This window comes from Solea solea, chromosome 2 (assembly GCF_958295425.1).
Source record: "Solea solea chromosome 2, fSolSol10.1, whole genome shotgun sequence".
In the NCBI taxonomy this organism is placed as follows: Eukaryota; Metazoa; Chordata; class Actinopteri; order Pleuronectiformes; family Soleidae; genus Solea; species Solea solea.
This window is the reverse complement of record NC_081135.1, coordinates 18,052,155-18,073,199: the sequence shown is the minus strand read 5'-3', so window position 1 is coordinate 18,073,199 and position 21,045 is coordinate 18,052,155. Positions and strand designations below refer to the sequence as shown.

Sequence of the window (21,045 nt, the reverse complement as noted above, 5' to 3'; positions counted from 1 at the left end):
TAAAACCACTTCAATCTCTGTCACAATGCCTGTCATCCTGTCATAAAAACAGCAATTATATTTCCCATATGGTTGAGCTCGACCTGTCGTGAAAATGGAGGCAGAAGTTTGACTTTCTTAGCTCATTTCAAAGAAGAGGATGATGAAGGATGGATGTGGTGATGCAAGGAAAATCAGGAGCATCTTTTTTTTTTGGACAGATTCCGTCTACCAATCAAATCTCATCTCTAACTTCAAGGTCTATTTGGTAATATAGCTAATAGCTGCCTTTCTCCCTGAAGGTTGTTTAACAAAGGGGCAAAACAAATACAGCTTTTACGAGTGCACCCCAAGCCACGTCCCCTGCTCCCTGGTGCTGTAACACTCAACCCACACTTCCTCCATTTCTCTGTAGACTCAAGACCTTGACTTGCTCACAGTGCACTGAATGAAACAGGGTTTAAACACCAAGGCCTTGGCCAAACATGGCCCAACTGACTCATCCACTATATAGGATGGTAAATGTCAGTCTCTCCCTTTGTTTTGTGAGTTGCAGTGTTTTATTTAGTTTTAAGGTCTGTAAATGACACCACAATAGCCATGGAGAGCTAAATAAATCTCCTGGAGACGTTGAAGATCGAGTTCGAATAATATGGATTTTTCAATGTCAATGACAATCTTTTAGAAATCAGTGCAACCAAAGGCCGATATATCATTTAATTCTGGAAGTAATGTTTGGCCAATTAAGTTTATTAATAAAAAATGATACACAAAATTGCTTAACTTAAATAAATGTGTATTGAACAATACTCAAGGCCCGTCTCCCCTTTCTGCATTTTGTGTCTCCGCTGCACTCAAAAAATGCATAAACTAAATATTTGAATATAATGAATAATTAGACTTATTTTTTTGTAAATCCCAATCACCTAATTGTTGTTTTCCCATTAAAATGAGCCTTTTATATTTACACCAGGAGGCGGTTCAGCTCCTCGCCGACATGCTTTTATAACAGCCCACAATATATTTGAGTGTTGATACTAAGTGAGGGTTAAATGGGTTCTCCAACACCCTTGGAATGGAAGGATGAAGTGAGAGATATTCGGCTGCAACTTCACCAATAAATGCTGCAAAATTTTACACGTTACCTTTAAATTGCAACCTTTGCAGTTGAGTTGATTCAAACTGCGATTTCGATTTAAAAATGATTAATTGCTCAGCCCTTTGTTGAACGCATCACTCATCGAGTGGATGCATTTCATTGTTTGTTTGTGTTTTGTTAAGGTGAGAATCTCTGTCACAGCTGTGTCTGTGGATTACCACATAAATAAAAACAGAAATGATCTGTAGACTAATCCCATCACCTAATAAGTGGCATCATACACTCGCCGCCTCCAGTTTGACAGGCACCAGACGACAATCCATCAGTCCAGCAGTACTCACTGTGAACATTATACTGTTCCAAGTGCTTTAAAATGTCAGCTGAGTGACAGGGAAACCTCCATAATAAAACCTGACATTTTCATGATTGTGACAAGGGGAGGGTATTATGGATAAAATCATCCATTTATGGTACATGCAATCTTATACGTCTGATAGTCATCCAAATCACACTATTGTCATTTTTCCTGAAAATTTAAGGTGTACATTTTCTGTACACCTTGAAGCTGATAACTGACAAATCAAGGTGTCAAATCGTTTAAATATATAGCACTAAGAATTGTTAAAAAGTCTATATAATGTCTCCTGATACGACATTTAATAAAAGCCATCTTACAAAAGCAGTCAGAGTGTGTTTTTACGTGTTTTGAGGTAGAAGTTTAGTGTGCAAATTAAGGAAAACAACATCCTTTCTGGCATGTGAAGGCTACCGTAGCTCCCCGACATGTACTCTGACACTCCACGTGTGTGTCGCATATAAAAGGAAGTCATCGCAGTTTCACTCAGCCGTGCAGTGATGACGTGCAGTGATGACTCCGCCCACATTAAGTAGGTACTTTTTAGTAGGTACTTTTTAGTAGTGGAGATGCAACCTAATCATGCCGTGTCGTTCCGAGGCGAGTAGAGCCGGTGGAAATACGCCATAAGTGATTACTAAAAAATCAATGGTAGTGAAACCATCAAACAGAGAAACATTCAAACAGAGAATGTCTGGCCCAATTATTGGCAATGCATTAAAAATCTTGGACTAATATGACAGAAAAGGTTTGCTTTCCTTTCAAAAACGTATTCCCTGCCTGGACTTTCTTGTTTTCACTACATCCAACTGCGATCAGTGGTCCGTTGAGACTCACCCCTTACCCACTCATCCATAAAATACATGGGTAGAACGTACATCCTATACTGGTTCTTATATACAATTCAGTCCTGGAGCTATGACTTGAAGGGACAGGATCTTGTCCTCAACCGGGACAACACCTTCTTCTTCTTCCAGCTTCTCCCTTTCAGGGGTTACCACAGCGGATCATCAGTCTCCATCTTGCCCTATCCCTTGTGTCCTCATGTCCATGATCCTTCTCTGTGGACTGGGACAAGATCTGAACACTCAAACAAAAAAAAAAAAAAAACACATCAGCTTATACATTGAACAATGTTTGCATACATTTGATGCTCCAACATTCAGGTGCTTTATGATGAAGTATAGATAACTCAAACAAATGCAGTGAGAACACTGTTGAGGTCTGTGACCTCTGGAGCAAAGTGGCAAAAAGTATCTAGAGAAAATCCTGGCTCTATTTGTATTTCAACCAGTTTCATTTCTGTTTTAGGACAATCACTATTCTAAAGGATAATACCAGATTAGTCATGAGGAAGATCATATTTGCAAGTTTAACAGCTGCTAAGAAGAGTATAATACATGCATAGTTTTCTTCTGACCATAAAACAATGATAGAATAGTTGAACTATATTAGGAGGATATTGTTCTGTAGAGGCCAGGCTTGGTCTTGTCCATTCTCTTTCAGATCCACATTAATATAACTTGAAAAGACTGATATTGTAGGGAAACTTACTACATACAATCTTCTCTTTTTCTTAAATGGAGAATTGAATTCTGGTCAAGTGTTGTATATTGTGCGTATATGACAAGAACATCACACAAAAAAGAGGAAATGGCCAAATATCTGTGCTGAACAGGCTCTACTGACATAATTCTAAGAGGCTGACTGCTACCTTAACGTAAGTTTGCCTGCCATGTGTTGCACTTACACATGTGGATAGAAGGGAAACTGTAAAGTACAGTATTGAAACACCACGTGATAGCACAAGCGGCTGAGACAATTAAGCTTGACCTAACCGACAACAGCAATTTTCAAAAGTAGCTGGATTCCTGTTAATGTTGCTCTGAAGCTCTTCTCACTTCCACTCAGATGAGGTGGCCAACCATCTGCCCTCAGCTCAGTCCCTCTCAGCCTCTCTCAGCCTCTCTCAGCCTCTGCTGCTGCTGCTGCTGCTACTGCTGCTTTGGCCCTTGGGAGGACTCATGCAGACCAGTTGATTAAAAATCACTTAGTGGGGAACACAAACAAAGCTGTCAGCCTTTGGCTTGCCCTTGGGATTGGAGAGATGGGGGTTGTAGAGGAGGTGTGTGTGTGTGTGTGGAATGAACAAATAGAGATGAAGAAGAGGAGAAGAGACACTGTTGAGTCGGTTGCACTGAATTTTTGAAGTTGACAAATGCTAGAATTAGGTTTCTGAAAAGGCCTGATTATTACTTAACTCATTTTATGACTGCCGAGAGGGCAGATTATTACGGATTGCCATGTTAATGCAACAATGGCTGCAAGTCTCTTGATGAATGACCATCAAGCAGGTTAATTGACAATGTCACGTGTCCCTGCTTACAGCGACTTCTGAAGGTTCTATATAGATTATTAGTCAAAACTAACTTTCTGTAATGTTTTGTCACATAATAAAAGATCATGTGACACGCCACTCCACTCGGACAGCAACGTCTTAGTTGTTAGTTTAATCTGTGACTGAGCTGAGTGTTGCTAAGGATTATAAGAAGAAAAAGTGTAAAAAAAACAAAAACAAAAAAACAGGTTCCATGAGAGAACCATGGGAGGGAGGAACGTTGGTTAGAAACTAGACATGCCTGTCAACACATGATGGCTGCTACTGGTCTGATCGCAACAGTGGTAATTAGTGCACATGTGAACACACACATATATACACACACGCGCGCACACACACACACACACACACACACACACACACACAGCTGCCACTGACAAGGGCAGGGCAGCACATCTCCAACGGTCTACTGGCCTTCACTACCAGATGGTGGTTCTCATTGGTGGTTCTCTCTCTCTCTCTCTCTCTCTCACACACACACACACACACTCACACAGTACAGTGTATACTTTTAAACACCCATTTCTATGTGAAAACATTGTGTGCTATAGTTGAGCTCACTGATACACTGGGAACTTTGATTTTATCAGTTTTGCATTCAAGGTCATTGGAAGTAAATGCATCATTTAAACTGACATTCTAAAGTAACACAAAGCCAAGAATAGCTGCTTGTTTTGCTATTTTATTACCGGACCCATACAATGTCCCAAACTGCAGATTATATAGATAGATAGATTATAGATTATAGATACATTAAAAAAGAGAAAGTCACTATTCACTGTGATATCCTAAGCAGCGTTTCCTAAAAGGTACATCTTCAAAAAAAGGTGATTTTGAAGATGATATCTATTAAGAGTAGAGAAGAGAGCTAATGTGCAAAATATAAAATGTTGGGGTTGTAAAGTATTACCATCATATAATATTATTTTGAATAGGAAAACTACACGTTTCGAAAGATTCAACATCCCATCTGTAAAGTGAGAACCAATGTTCAAGGATTCAAGGATTCTTTATTTGTCACATGTATATGTTACACAGTAACACACAGTGAAATGTTCTGTTCTGAGTCGCACCGAGACTGAGCTTAAGTTACGTATTGTAAGTAAAATATAGATGTCTTTCAGTGTCAGCAGTCAAACTATTGAATGAGCTTAGACTGTGTAGCTCTCTAACTATGTCTCGTAATATCAAAATAATTACGGATTATCATTAAATTAGGAAAATGTAAGTGAAGGCTTATTGTGTACTGTTGTTGTGTTGGTTTTATGTTCAATTTGTTTTTTAATTCTGGTTTTGTGATACTGTTGCTGATATTCTGGGTTATTCCATTAATAGTACTACAAGGTTAGGCCAAAATAAGGATCAAGCTTCAGCCTACAGCTTTATCGACAAAGAACAAAACAAACCAGGAAAATAGATCATTCATTCATTCAAGATTTAGTTGAATCCCCCAAAAAATATGAGCCCTAATCCAGTGTTTTTTGGAATGCTATAATAATACAATACTACAATACTAATACAATAGTAATACTTCAACTGTGTAGAATGTTTTGTATGAGGTGTTCATGTTCACTCTGTTTAATTTTGTGTGAAGTGAGTTGAGCTTTATCATAAGGTCACATTTTTGTCTCAAGTGCAATGATTATCAAAAAACGTGAACACATCTGGACAAAGCTTGACCTCCACAGTCCGTACTTTGTTGAAAAAACTCAAGGTTAAACAGAATCTGAGAGAATTAGCATCATTGATTTGCATTATACCTCAATAAAGATGGTTCACACAGGAATAACACTGACCTGCTACAACGTCCTCAGCATATACTGTCAGAGCACGGTGAAGAATAAAAGAGTTTGTGAATCACAGAGAACAAACAAATAAAGAGAGATAACCGGTATATGTAAAGAAGAAAAAGAAAACAACAAATATAGAAGTCTTCAGGGATGGAAAATCAAAGTCATCCAAGAGTAAAACCACTGGGGCCGGGGACACACCAAACCTGGGAACTTTGAGGGACACCAGTCTCCAGTATGTTGTAACCTTGTTTGTTTGTCCTTTTTCAGGAATACAAACACTGACAGGGAATTGATTTATTGAATACAGTGTGTCCAACTCTGCTACACTAGGTGGCAATATGTCCCCTTACAGCATTAGCATTAAACATTTTACAGATTAGCTGGCATCTAGTTGTTAGCATGTTGAGCCCCATTCTGAGTCTTCCTACCATCTATCCATTCATTGTCTACTGCTTTTTCCTCCACGTGAAGGTCACGGGTCATTGGAGCCAATCCCAGTTGAAATAAGGTGGAAGGCCATGATTCATCTCAAATCTCGCCAGTTTGAGTCCAACTAAACATATACGTGCAATAATAATAAGTATGACGACTTCCCATCGCATTATCTGGGTGTTAGTTGGACTTTGACAAATTCAATATGTTTACAAGTACTTTAAAAGTCTAGTTTCAAACAGAGCAACAGTGATTGATTTTTTTTTTTAACGCCATGTGAACATACTTTGTCTCTCGCTTTCACACACACAAGCGCACAAAGAGGTTACTCTGTGCCTTAACCCTTCTTTCCGCTGTTGTGATTCTCCATCTTATTTTTGCTGACCTGTATGTGGTCGGCTTGACAAAGGTGAGCACACAATCTCCTAACAGCCAAATACAGAGAATTGAATCACCCCTGCACTGACCTCCCTGGAGCAACGCATCGCCTATCTGCCCACCATGCTGTCGTGGGGGTCCATTTAGGGCAGACAGTGACCCCAGCTTGGCCTCGGCATCCGCGCCTCCTCTGCCTCGGCTGCCGGGCAACATGACAACCTATACAAGGCGCTGTTAAACACATGATTGACACATTCCCCGCCCATGTTGACCAACATTCACACCCTCCCCAGGAAATTGCCCCAAAACCCAGACAGACAACCGTATCTTGACTCCCCATTTGCTCTCTTGTCATTTTCTATACGTCTCTGTCTCTCACACACACACACACACACACACACACACACACACAAATGTTTAAACCCGGGATAAAACTGAATGTGATTAATTGGCATTCAGTCTCGTGTCAGGTGATGATACATGCGGTTTTTTTATCAGCTTTGGCTCTGATCGGCATTAGTGAGAACGCAAGATGTGTGTGTGAACATGCTAATTTCTCCTTCTCTTCTCCTGCTTCATTTTTGGCATTGATTGAATTCCCACGTCATTTCCAGCACAACTCTCAGACCGACTGGGAACCTGTCAAGCGGTCACCCATGAGAATCTGAAAACCATTTACCATTTACTTCTATGTGTTGCCTGCAAAGTCATGAGGGGACACAAGTGGGGCACTGCTGCATCCCTCTGCAGCACACTAAAAACTAAACCCTCTTGGTAACTTCTGCAGACAGGCTGACTTATGCTGTTTGGTATAGTACAGTACGGTTTCCAGTGGTAAAGACCTGGCTCACTCTTGCGTTTCAACTGAGAACAGTACCAGTACTTGGTAGGCGGGGTATAGGCTGTGCCCGATGGCCATGTCAGCGAGATACATAGTGTGACACCGTTCCGGTGCAACAACAATGAAGAACAACGAAGGAAGACTTGAACGCGATACAACAGAGGACATGTTCTTTTTTTCCCTGCTTGGTTTACAGCTGTTTGTCTCAACAACACGTCAAGCTTTGTATGACGGCACTGAAGAGAAAGACAGCTGATCTAGGAGTGACAAGAGCGTGACATTTTTTCTCAACCATTTTATTCTGGTACTGCTAGGGAAGGGTGTCAAAGAATGGAACTTTTGGGGCTGGTTGTTTTCGTACTATTCCTAATGGAAACGAATCAAAATATACAGCATATTTGCACTGTACCAAACCGAACTGTTCCACTCAGTGCCAACATGCATCCATTATATCAAAGATAGTAAGAACACTCACAATCAATAACACTAGTTTAGAAAATGAAGTAAAACACGACTGAACCGCAGTATCATGCAAAGCATTCTGGGAAACCTCATCCACAAACCCCCAACACGCTACAGTATCACCTGACATTGTCCCTGAGCGCCAATGCTTTGTTCTTCCTCTGACTCGTTTTCCGTTTTCTTGAGGGCACATTTCACGCACAGTTGACACAAATGAAAAACATAAAAAACCCACAGCACAGGGCAGATCAATCACTGGCAATATGATTTTTTTGTTTGTTTGTTTTTTAACTGATTCCCCTGGGATAAAACATCCCAGCTACACCTGTTCATTTTAGAGTGAAAGACACTTTGGTCTACTATTAATAATTATACAAAATAATGTAAAAGTGGCTGAAGCTACAGGTAACAGAAATTCAGTTTTTTTTTTGTTTTTTTTTTAAAAAGGTTGTACAATCTGAAAAAGGCCATAAAGTGAGGTTTAAATGGAAGAACAGGTGATGTGGTGACTTAATCAGCACAAATACAATGCCTGTTATTTAGTCACTCTTACTTCTCCCATCCTATTGTGATTGATTTCGCTTCTGCTGCAGGGCAGCTTGATCACGAACCGCTCGGCGCAAACCACAATCTCTCCCATGCGTTTGCCATACCCGTCGCAGAGATCGGGCAAACACACACACACACACACACACACACACACACACAAACAAATCACGGCTGCACGCACAGAAAAACACTCGCACACAAACACAAAAAGAAGGTCCCTGCTGTGAGAAAAAGAGCTACAGTACTCCCTACATCAACAGTGGCCTAGATAAACACAATACACACAAAAGACTCACCCCATGAAAATAACCCTCCATCTAAGCATCACTGCACTTATCTACTCATAAACATAGGGATAAATCAATTCAGTAAGAGACTTTTTTTCCCCCTTCTCATTTGAAATTACAGCTGCGGGACCAAAGCTAGCATGATAGCATAGGTCAAATTCACTAACCTCCATTCTCCATGGCAACAGTCTACCTCTCACAAAAAAGGCTCAGTGTGGTTGTTGAAGTCAATGTGAGATGTTTTTCTATGAACTGTGAATATGTGCGTCACGTGCGACAAGTGTGTTTCTGCCACTTTTGTAAGTGTTTCACAAGCAACACACGACAACGCATACATATACATGTGTATACATACGTTTACGTTCATATGAAGGTATATCTGTGTGTGTGTGTGTGTGTGTGTGTGTGAGAGTGAGTATGTGTGTGTGTGTGAGATGACAACCCTGTTATCACAGCGTCTGTATTAGCATCGCAGTGTCTCACCGCTTTGTTTTACTCTGACCTGTATAATCAGTGTCACATTAGCAACACAACAAATCAAACGCTGCGAGTCCCCCCCGCAACCTCTCACACACCCAGGCATGTGCGTGGACACACACACACACACACACACACACACACACACACACACACACCGTATGTCCTCCTTCATGCTCCCAGCTGGCCACCATACTGTGTCAAACAGATGTTATTTAATATGAAAACTAATACCTATCACACACCATACAGACCGCTTTACCCTTGAACCCTTAAATGGTTTAAGTCATTATGTTCAATTTCTTAAAAATAACCTGGGGTCATGATTGCCAGATTTGTATTAGTTTTCTATTGTAATAAAAATGACTTGTCAATGATTTAAAAATTATACATAGACATACCTGCAGCTATTAAGGTCATGTAACATGTTAACTGTTAACGTTCTCAAATGTGAGATATTCTGTTTCCCTTTTCTACTTCTATAGTGAGAAGTGTTAGTATAGTAAAACGGGCAACTCACTGCCGTCTCCTTGGGTTTTTGAAAAATAAATGCCATTATCAATGAGTCAAGCAAGTTAGATCCCTGTAAACTGCACCTCAGCAGTTATACACTATTTATTAACATTTGTAAAAGCTTTTTTTTTTATTTCATTTAATTCTTATTCCATCAAATAAAAATCTAAAAAAGTATGTGTTGGTTTCATGAGGCCAAGGCCTCAGACTGTATATTTGAATATTTGGGATAAGGCTCTAAGCTTTTGGTCTATGCATGAAACCCAGTTCATTACTTCTTCTCACATTTGACCTAAACTGTTTATTTAGCAAATTTTGATAAGCGAAGGGCTGCAAGGATTGTTCGATTATCGATCAATTACTAAATTAACTGTCTCTAATTTTGAGTGCTTTTCAAAAATTAAAAGAAGCTTTCTGATTTTTCAGTTTCTTAAATGAGAATATTTTCATTTTTTTTTGCTCCAAATAACAAAGAAATCACTAAAACTGAATAACTATGGTTTGTGGACAAGACAGTTGAGAACATCATCATTTCCAGGTTTGGTAAACACTGACCAACATTTTTTGACATTTTACAGACAAAACAAGTACTCGATAAAAAATAATCAACAGATTATTCGATGATGAAAATAATCGTTGGATGCAGCCCTAGATAACTTTTTGCATTTCTTTCTCTTGTTGGACAATACTTCTACAGATATCAGAAACAGAGTTATAACATGTTTTACATGTTACATATTGGCTTAATAAATCAGCAGCAGTGCAAAGTCTTATTTCCCCCTTTTTTGATGTATGAGAAGGAAAGTCAGCATCTGCTCTGCTCCCTCTACTGTAAACCCTCCAGCGTTGAAAACAAAATGAGAAGAAAGAAGAAGAGAGGAAGGAAGAAATTTAGAAGAGGGAAGAAAAACAGGAAGGAAGGGAGAGAAGACAGACAGAGACAGATGGGCAGAAAGACGAGTGTGGAAAGAGACGGGAAGAAGGAACTGAAAGGGAAAAAGGGGAGTTCAGAGTATGGATTGAGTGAGGAGAAGGAGGCGTACTGTAGGAGATCCAGCTGACATTAGCCGGTGAGTTTATGAGATGTGATGATTAGCCAAATCCTGCTAATCAATGACACATTCACATGGGTTCCTGCTCTGTTGCTAAACACTAATTGGTCTATTCTGCAGCAAACAGGGAGATGCTGTTTCCCACTTCACCGTAAGCAGCACGAGCTGACACTGGGGACACATATGGGCAACATACAAACACACACACACACACACACACACACATGAACACACACATGTCAAATGTTACGTGCATGAACATACTGTACATCTGTAGAAGATTCTGCTACATAAAAAAGGTCAAATTGAGACTGATTCAATTTGAGAGCGGATGAAGAGCAGAGGATCCTGCTTGATTCACTCTAACAATAAGGAGAGAAGTGAGAGTGGGCCAGTTGAACCAGCAGAGGGGGGGTGGGTGGCTGGCGGTGGCGGTGAGGGGGAGCCCTAAATTCAATTTCACTTTGTTGAGTATTTAGATAATGTTTCCTAATGTAATGTCGGCCGTGAGTGGATCCAACATTATTGCTACGGCAGTCATTAACCACAGTGCAGCAGCAGCGCCACCAATGTCCAAGCAGAGGCACTGCATGAGACTGAAAACATACATCTTGAAGACTTGATCCAGGGACCATATACAGAACACCTGCCACTGCACATAAACAAGTCTAAATATCTATCTTCTCTGACCATAATAATAATTATAATTATGATGATAATTACATCTTACAACTGTGTGAATTAAAACTGTCATCTTCACACGTGATATGTTGTACATACATAGAAATGTGATGGCTGAGATTAACATTAATGAAATCTTCTTTTTAGCAAAACATTGCAAAAACTATTTTTCTATTCATATCTATCAAACAAAATCCAATAATATTCACATACTAATATTGCTTTTGATAATGTTCTTGTAATTGCACCGTACTTGTCTTTGTATGAGCATATCTTAATCCAGGGTCAAATTCCTTGTATATGTAGCGAACAAAAACAATTAATTGTTTTCAAATTGAAATCACGATTTCAACCAATGCAATTTGCATATCACAAAGGCTGCAATTTATTATTATTACTATTATTATTATTTTATTTGTTTCTATCCACGTATCTGTCAGTCAGTTTTTGTAATAATTGATTGTTGCCATATTTTCATGTAGCAATGCTCTATTATGTTTTTAATTTATTACACGGTGAATATTCAAAGCAAATTCCTCGTATGTTAAAAACATACTGTGAACTGAACATGTGACTCAAATCAAGTTGCATGTGCAATATATATCAATGCAATTGGATATTTTGAAATTGTTCGAGCTTAGTAAACACAGAAACATGTGTGCTGGATCTGTATGACGTAACACTTTTTCAGTAATATTTATAGTTAGTCAGGAAAACAGTTAATAGCATTTTGGGATAATCGATCATTTATGGATCACATATACCAAACCTGGTGATTCATCAAAAGACAAAAAAAACAACTTCTATGGTCTATAAATCATACAGCACTGTCTGCCAAATTCTATATATATATATATATATATATATACACACACAAATTAACAAGCTGTCAATAAACCTGGCGTAATGGACCTTTTTCACAGCAGATATTTGTCGGAATGAAGTAGTAGAACAAACACAGGGTCAAAATATTGTTCAAGTGTAAGTGTGGGTCACTCTAAATACTTGACACTTTATCCTGTAGAAGTTGTTTTTCTATCTGAAAAATGTGTTATTTTAAAAACTGTGTTTTCTGAAGGTATTTTTTCTAAAAGTTTAGTAAATGACAGACCTTCACTTACTATAGAGCCCCTTGGCTGAGAGGATGATGTCATAATATTGTCACATGCACACCTGTCATTCACTGACACAGCTCTCACTCACTCACACACACACACACACACACACACAAACACACACACGCAGGTTCGTGCAGCCATGCTTTTTAGGACACTGCATGGACTACGTTCATTAGGACAGTCTAAACAACAAATCTAAGCCCTGAACTTAAACAGTTCCTCAGAAATTAGGTTCTGCCTCATTTGGACCACGTTTTGGTCTCCATGAGGACTAGTGTTCCTGACCAGGTCAGTGTTTATGCCAGAAAATGTCCTACAGAGGCAACAAATACAAGTGCACACACTCATACACACACAAAGCATGATGGGTACAGTCAATGCGGGATGTATTCCTCTCCTCTCAGTAAATGCCGGTGGTTAACAGTGAAGAGGAGGACAAGAGGAGGGTTCACTCAAACACATGACTGTTACTACCTAAATATTAGTGCAGGGTCTCTCTCTCTCTCGCGCTCTCTCTCTCTCTCTCTCTCTCTCTCTCACACACACACACACACACACACACACACACACACACACACACACACACACACACACACACACACACAGAGTGTGCCTCTGTATGTGATAAGTGTGTCTTTGCACATGTGTGTGAGCCAATGTAATTATGTGCAGAGGAGAGGCTGTTTGGGGTAAATAGAGTTGCAATTATTCTTTTAACCTGTTAGATTGTCAGCCCTACCAACACACAGGTCCAGGTAGAGACAAGAAAAAAAAATTCTAAATAAAAAAACACAGATAAACAGGAAAAGAATTGACAGAAAAACATTTAGTGGCTAAACGTGGCACTTTATTTCCCTATGACATGTTTAGTTAAATGCCACTTAAATGTTTCTCTTATATAATATACAGTAGTAGAAGAAGAAAGAAAAACTCTTCACAACACATTAACCACAGAACCAAGATGATTACCTGACCGCAAAGTGCCCACAAATGCAGGAGTGTCTAACTCATCTTAGGGTTCAGGGGCCACATACAACACCCGCACCAGTAAAATAATGCCATAATAACCTTTTTTCAAATATCTTTTTACAAAACATATTGTGAACAACCTGAAATTCCTTGAGAAAAAAATAAGTGCAATTTCAAGACTATTATTCCCAAGTTTACCATTTACACCTGTGCATTACAGCTTACAGATCACAGTGGATCTACAAAGGCACATTTAGTCACAGGTATCTGGAACAGCAAAATATAGTATTATAGTAGTCATTTTAAGAAATTAATTCTGCAGGCCAGATTTGATCCTCTGATGGGCCGGTTCTGGCCCGCGGGCCATATGTTTGACAACCCTGCTCTAGTAGACAAAAAATCTAAATCTAAAATCTAAAGACAATCTATGAGGTAGATATGTTTGAGTAACAAAATACTGCACAGTGACAGTAAAATATTGGTATTTGTATAGAAGACAGATTGGGATACGAAAGTACATGAATACATTAATAGTGGTCTCTAACACCTTATAATATATGCATGCATGTATACAAGCATGTGTGTTGTGAATAACTGTGATTATTATTATATGGTGAGAATGTAGAATACTTTTTGCATTTCCTGAAGATTACATGTCATTGTACTGTCTTTTTCCTTCAGGTTAAACAGTCATAAGTGAAGTTTACAGTTGAGTCTACAAGTCTACAACTTCTTTGGAATATGTACATTTAACTTATAATAATAAAATAATGTTCAATTTGACATGTAGTAAAAATGTGTAATTTCGATATTTTGAGGGTTTTTTCACTTTCATCTTAATTTATTGTAATCATAGCCTGTGTGACCCTTAAAGGTTCGACTTAAAAATAACAAATGAATGAATGGATTTATTTTTCGATGTTTATTGTGTCTATTTGTCTTTTGGTATTCAAAGGCATGCGTCAAAGGCATGTGCTAAACTTACTGTTGTAAGTGATTTGATTGCCATGCGTTGACTTGATTTAATTTGCCATTCACTCTGTTTACAGCCATTTGACAGAGCCGAAGAGTATTACTCCATCAGTAGCATTAGGCAGGAGGTACATTTTATTCTTCCTCAGTACTTTCTAAATGGCCTTGTAGCCAAACTGATGACTAGAGCTTTTGAAAAAATCATTGCATTTTCCTGCAAAGATATCAAGTGGGAGGAGAGCGTGATTCTTGTTTCTTTTTAAATTTACCCACTACATTTAGCATATTACATTGTATTCTGTAAATGAATTAGAAAGCTTTGTTAATTTGTTATGAGAAAAGAACATTTAGAGCTTTATCAAATGTTCACTTTTGGTGTGATGTCTCATAATATCAAATTGTCTCTGAAGAACTATAACTGCATTTCCTCTAATAGTTTCTCTTGCTTTATTTAACACACTCTATCTCTCTCTCTCATATTTCTATCCATCCAAGACTTGCATTGTCCACCATTCATTTAGACAACCTACCCAAGGTCTTATCCCTAACCTGACCCTAACCACAATTCAATGTGTTTGTCAACCTCAGAAATGAGGTTCTGCCATAGCAGGACCAGTCCATACTTTATACCAGTGTTTATGTCAGAAAACGTCCTAAATGGGTAACACACACTTACACAAACTAGTCTTTTATATCTATGGAGATACATCATAGACATAATGCATTCCCTTGCCCCTTACCCTAACCTTCACAACTAAATGCCTTAACCCTAACCCTAATTTAAACCTATTTCTAACCCTAACCCTAAAACAAGTAACCCTGACAAAGCATTTTTAATATATATATGTATGTATATGTATATTTACACATATAAACATATACATGTATACATATATATACACACACGTATATAAACAAATACAAACACACACACACACACACACAGGCTAATAATGTTATCGGCTCAGATCACCAACTCAACAGATCTCAACCGCATGTCACCCAAGATAACGCAGTGGATGCTCACACACACACACACACACATAGAGAGAGTTCTGTACCCCTTGTCAATAGGACGTTAAGGGTTTTGGCACTAATGACCAGTGTTGAGATAAGAGAGAAGAGGTTAATGTGTTGCTGTGGGTGATCAAGATAAGACCGATCCCTTCTAACCTGCACACAATGAGAGTGAAAATGGGAGCATGGACACAAAAACAAAACGCAAAAAATAAATAAAAATACACAGAGCGAACAGAAAGTACATACGTCAACGTCCGTAAACTCTCGTTGAAGTGGATACATGCAGATTCAGTTTCAACGCTCTGCAAATGAATATGCACACAGCACAGCACAGCAGAGTAGTGACACTAAACTTAACAACCACCACCAACAAATCCCGGCCTGTCACTGAATGGGTTATCAGTGCAGCTCAAAAAGGCAAAACAGAATATATGACCCTGCCTCGCAGACAAAAGACCTTTACTGAGAAGCTCATTTTTAATTTGCAGGCCGGGGTATCTGTGCTTACATGTGTTTACAATGTGCGAGTGCTCCATGTATTCTTTATGGCTGTAGATATTGCTAGGGCCTAACAGACACTCAGTGTGCACACGCGCACACACACACACACACACACACACGCGCGCACACGCACACACACACACACACACACACACCTCCCTGTGAGTGAAAGTGCCATAAAATGGCTGCCCCCCCCCCATCTGTGGCCAGCTGGGTCGGCTGACATTTGGACACTTGTCAATCATCTCTTTCAATAGCAAAGCGGCAGGAAAAATGGAGTCGGGGGGTCAGCAACTCAGTGTATTGCCATGGCAACAACTGCACTGAAGTTCATATGCCTGCTGGGACTATAGTTCTTAGTGTGTCTGGTTTGTGTGCATGTATGTGTTGTTTGTTTCTGGTTCAAGTGTGTGTGTGTGTGTGTGTGTGTGTGTGTGTGTGAGTGTGTGTGTGTCCTTGTGAAACCAATTGTTCCCCATCAGTCGGAGGCAAACACTCCTCCCATTTTAGCTCTTCCACCTCTCACCTTGCAACCTCACATGCAGCTTTCGTCTTCCCTCCCTCCCTCTCTACCATTTCCTTTTTTTACCTCTCTCCTCTAACCAGTGGGTCAAGCAACAAGGCCCTGCAGGAAGTAGCCAACAGCATCCAAAAAAGGAGTACTTAACCTTTCATCACCTCATGCTCTTCCGGTCTTTTCCCTTCTGCCTCGTGCCTCTTCCTCTTCCTTAGTGTTTTTCACAGTGATCCTCCACTTGCATTTGCTTTTCATCTAATTATTTTTTCATCTTTAGCAGTAATGTTTTCACCAGTGTTACATTTTAGATTTAGTGGCCGAGTGGCTGAGAAGTGTTCATCCTGTATCCTGTATTTTTAATTCACATGTGCAACCATTCCTGTTTTCAGCCACAGAACAAGAAAACAGGGTGAATTAGCACAAAAACACAGTGAAAAGAAATGTGTATGGTTGCTGCTCCAGTGGTGGCCTGTTTATGGGATGAATACGGAGGATAATTTGTGTCCTCAGTCAGGGAAAATAGCTCAGATTGAGCCTCGGAGGACAATCCACTGACCTGTTTACCAAACACTTATCGCAGAGAGGTTCACCACTATTCATCCTCCTGGGGCTCCAGCAGCCACACACACACACAAGCAGGCAACGAGTCCCCTATCTACCCGCACTTTGATGACAGCACAGTGTGCAGTGACAACAGCCACGCAGAAATGAATTCATTACAACGTGCCAAATGGCTCGAAAAGTTGTAGCTCTGGGAATAAACACCTTTCATGACAATGGTGACGTACACACACAACATTTACACAGTAGATTTCAGGGATTTGATTAGTGAGTGGGCCAAGTGCCAAACTTCTGTTGCATTTGAGCACAACTGTAGTTCTTTTGGCGCAACAAAAATGCCTCTTGGAAAACAAAACACTGGCCAACTAAGAGAGAGAGAGAGAGAGAGAGAAGTACCCAGGTTGTCTGTATGTTAATTCTGTGTCCTTCCTCTCCCTGTAACGAGTGACTTTTATGAGCAAAATCTGCTGCTAATAGCTGTTTGATGTGGATTAACATGCTCCATTACCCCAATGTACCAACACTGCCAGAATCATTACAGAGCACACACCCAGACAGAAATACACGCTCCATGACAGACACCAGTACCGCTCCATCCAAATCTCCCCAACACCGTCAACACTGCACACAAGTCTTCGTCCACACACACTCTCCCTCTTTCCATTCCCATCAATGGACGAGGCCTGACTGACTGGAATGGCATAATTCTGGGGGATAATTCGTGGATAATTTTGGGATAATCTCCAGGAAACCATTCGGAGCGCTGCCACCCGGTTTGCCTGCAACCTGATTACCAGGCAGTGAATGCCAGCCACTTGTAGTGACCAGCAACGCCAGCAGCCACTCTGCTGCATGCAAATAAACAAAACAAACAAAAATAAATAAATATCAAGCACCTCCAGCAGGGAAACATCCAGCTCAATGTGTACACATATTCACTAAACTACTTCTCACTAAAAGACACACAAACATATCACAATTAAAAGGCACACTGTCTGTGACATACATGCACATGTACATGGAGAACATACACACACCCTCTACGTCCCACCCCCCACCCCCATTACACACACACACACACAAAGTAAGAGGATTTGTATTATGTGCGATTGCCATCTCGTGGTAGAGGTAACCACGCAATTAAGAAAATGACCTTTACTTTGACTGTGACATGCAACCAAATATTCTATTATTGCTTTGTCAAATCTATTCCTATAACTTGGAGCAAAATAAAAAGGAAATTACTCTATTTATTTCTCTTTTATGGACTTCTCCATCACCAATCTCCCAATTGAATACAGAGTCAGTGATATTTAAAACGTTGAAAACAGACGTAAAACATTAACAACACTGCTATAGCCTTCACTGACTGTTGCATGATGAAATTGATGTTCAGCTACATCCCTGTATTGTACAGATCTACAATCATTTGCATGCACACAGACAAATAATGAAAGAAAATGCCAGTTTGTATACGTTAAGCTTAATGCTGAATTATAATGCAAGAGATGCTGCCAGTCTGGTACATATGTTGATAAATACTGACATCTAGTGGCTCAAAACGCTAACTGACAGAGGTAGGGGTACAGGGATCGCACGTCTGGATGCAAGTAAATACCACCACCTCTTGGCAGACTGACGGTTGGGGGGGGGGGGGGGGGGGGGGGGGGATGGGGGTTAACAGGAGAGACACACAGTCAGCTATTTTTCTGAAATATTTCAATTAATCATGACAATTTCCCTAATTTGTTGACATTAATACATTACATTAATTTCCATCCCAGAACATTTGAGGCTTCCTATATTATAAATAAAGCGTGAAAATAACTTGTCATCTGGACATGTTTTGTTTGACAAAATTGACCATCCAGTAAAACCGTTGCTAATGTATTCATTTATTTATTTAATTTATTTAGAGGTAGGCAGAAAACTTCACACATACACACACAGCTGTGTGGCACGTCATTGGCAGCACAGCTGTAGGTAAAGATTAAGATTAAGGTGTACTAGAGGAACTTTACTATTAGCATATCATCTGCCAATGACACTTAACAGATTGTGTTAACAGAATAACTTTGCTTTTTTGTTTGGCACAGCTCAGTTATGTGGATTCCTTCACACAGCTGGCATCTTTGTATTTTCCTCCCCACTCTGTGCTCATGCAAACTCCTCCTGACAGTGCAGCAGCATGCAGACACCCCTCACATAACCACCCCACTCCCCACCCCCTCCCATCCCCCAACCATTTCAGATTTACTCACCAGAGCCTTCTCTCAAATCAGTGTCTCAGATAGTCCTCAATATCTTCGACCTCCGTTGTCACGAAAGCTGTTCACGGTGCAGTCAAAAACTGGAGGTCAGGACTGCAGCACAAAGCATCAGGAGTGATGTTGTTGTAGTCCTGTCGAACAGTTTGTTAAGACTCAGTCTCCGTGAAGTGAAACAGCTGCTCAGCGTCCCTTCAGTCAGCGAGTCAAGTCGAGCACTTTTCTTTGGTCCTGCTGAGAGAGAAAGAGTAAAACTTCTCATCCAAAAAGCTGAACATTGGTCTCCGTGAATATAAATACAGACAGTATAAACAGACTAATACAGCCGAGCACACCTGTAAGTCTGAGCCACCCATCAAGCAGTGAAAGTCCCTCTGTCAGTTTTTCTAACACTCTTCTGCTCCAGTCTCTCCTCTTCCTCCCCTCCGCCTGTTACACGTTGACTGCTTTGCTCGGCTCCCTGTGCACTTGACCGGCCCACTCCAGCAGCTCCACCACTCTCTACTCCACGCAGCTTTGCACTGTCCAACCTATTCATCTTTATGATGGTCTCGCACACTTACCTTCTCCACCCACTCCTGCCAAAAAAACAGTCACCTGTAGACTCGGAGGTGCTCAGACCCATTTCCCAGTCTCCTTCGCTCCTCGCCTCACTCTTATCTTGTCTATCAGTGGCACTTCTGTCATTTCCACCTCGCTCACTCCCACTCACTTTTCACTCCTGCCCACTTTTATTCCTTTGACTTCCTCTAATAAGTCCTCTGCCTCTACCCAACCATTACCAATTTTCCCTGACCCACTATTTGTTATTAGCCCCTTGTCTTCCTCCTCCCCTTCCTCTTATCCCTCCACTCTCCATCCCTGTCTCTGCCTATCCTCCTTATATATCCTCAGCCTTCGCTTTGCCTTCTCCCCATCTCCAGCGGCATGAATATATTATTATCTACACAATGGGGCCCTGCTTATTGTTTATGAATTACCAGCCTTGCGGCCAAACAAAGCCTATTTTCATAAGAAACCTCCATTTCATTTCAGCTCCAATTAGATTGGGGGCTAAAGAATAGGAGTCCTCAGGCCTCAGCCCCTAAGGATGGCAGGTCCATTCAGCTTCATTCAATGGGGCCTTATTGCTTTCCCATACAAAAGAGCACGTGGACGGGCTTTCAGACTGAAACACCAACCAAAAATGACTGGGAGACAGTACTGTACAATAACAAATCTTTAAAGAAAAGACACTGAGTGCTTATCCTCCCATCCATCAATTCATCCCTCACTCTTCGCTTTCTTCCTCTCCTCTGTTCGTATATTGTAAGACCTGGACATTAATGACAGACAGTTGAAAGAGAAAGGGAGTGAAAGAAAGAGAAGAAGAAAGAGGCAGAGCAGCTCAGTTTTTCACAATACATGTCAAGTCTAAATGATCACTGGCTGCTGAATAGACAGAGGGAAGGGAGAAGTGAGTCGTGTGTATGCATGTCTCTGTGTGTGCATCTGATTGATTCCCTGCTTTGAAAAGAGAGAGAAAAGAGTGAACGAAAGAGAAAAGACCTTGATGCTTTTTCTGAGCTCCACAATAGTCACAGGGCCTGGGCCGTATTGTGGAGCACCCACACTGACAGGCTGTCACTCCATCCTGGTACAGGAAGAAAGAGGCAGAGAGAGTGAAGAGGGACTGGGGCAGGTCAGAACCTTGATAATACACATCAGCCTTCTCAGTTCACAAGTTTCTCACCCACCAGACACTTGACATGAAGAAGACAGGTACCTTCCCGTAGAGTGGGAGTGGGAGGAACACAAGAGTGTGCAGCCCATGTGCTACAACAG

The 21,045-nt window shown here is 40.4% G+C and overlaps 1 long non-coding RNA gene across 1 annotated transcript; it reads right to left on the bottom strand.

Moving 5' to 3' along the window:
* Nucleotides 1–1,497: 1,497 nt before the first annotated feature.
* Nucleotides 1,498–20,051, bottom strand: LOC131455256 (uncharacterized). The gene is made up of 3 exons (XR_009239784.1): nucleotides 19,557–20,051; nucleotides 19,216–19,455; nucleotides 1,498–2,513 (listed from the first exon to the last, which is right to left on the bottom strand). It is a non-coding gene; the product is annotated as an uncharacterized LOC131455256 (long non-coding RNA).
* Between the last annotated feature and the right edge of the window lie 994 nt (nucleotides 20,052–21,045).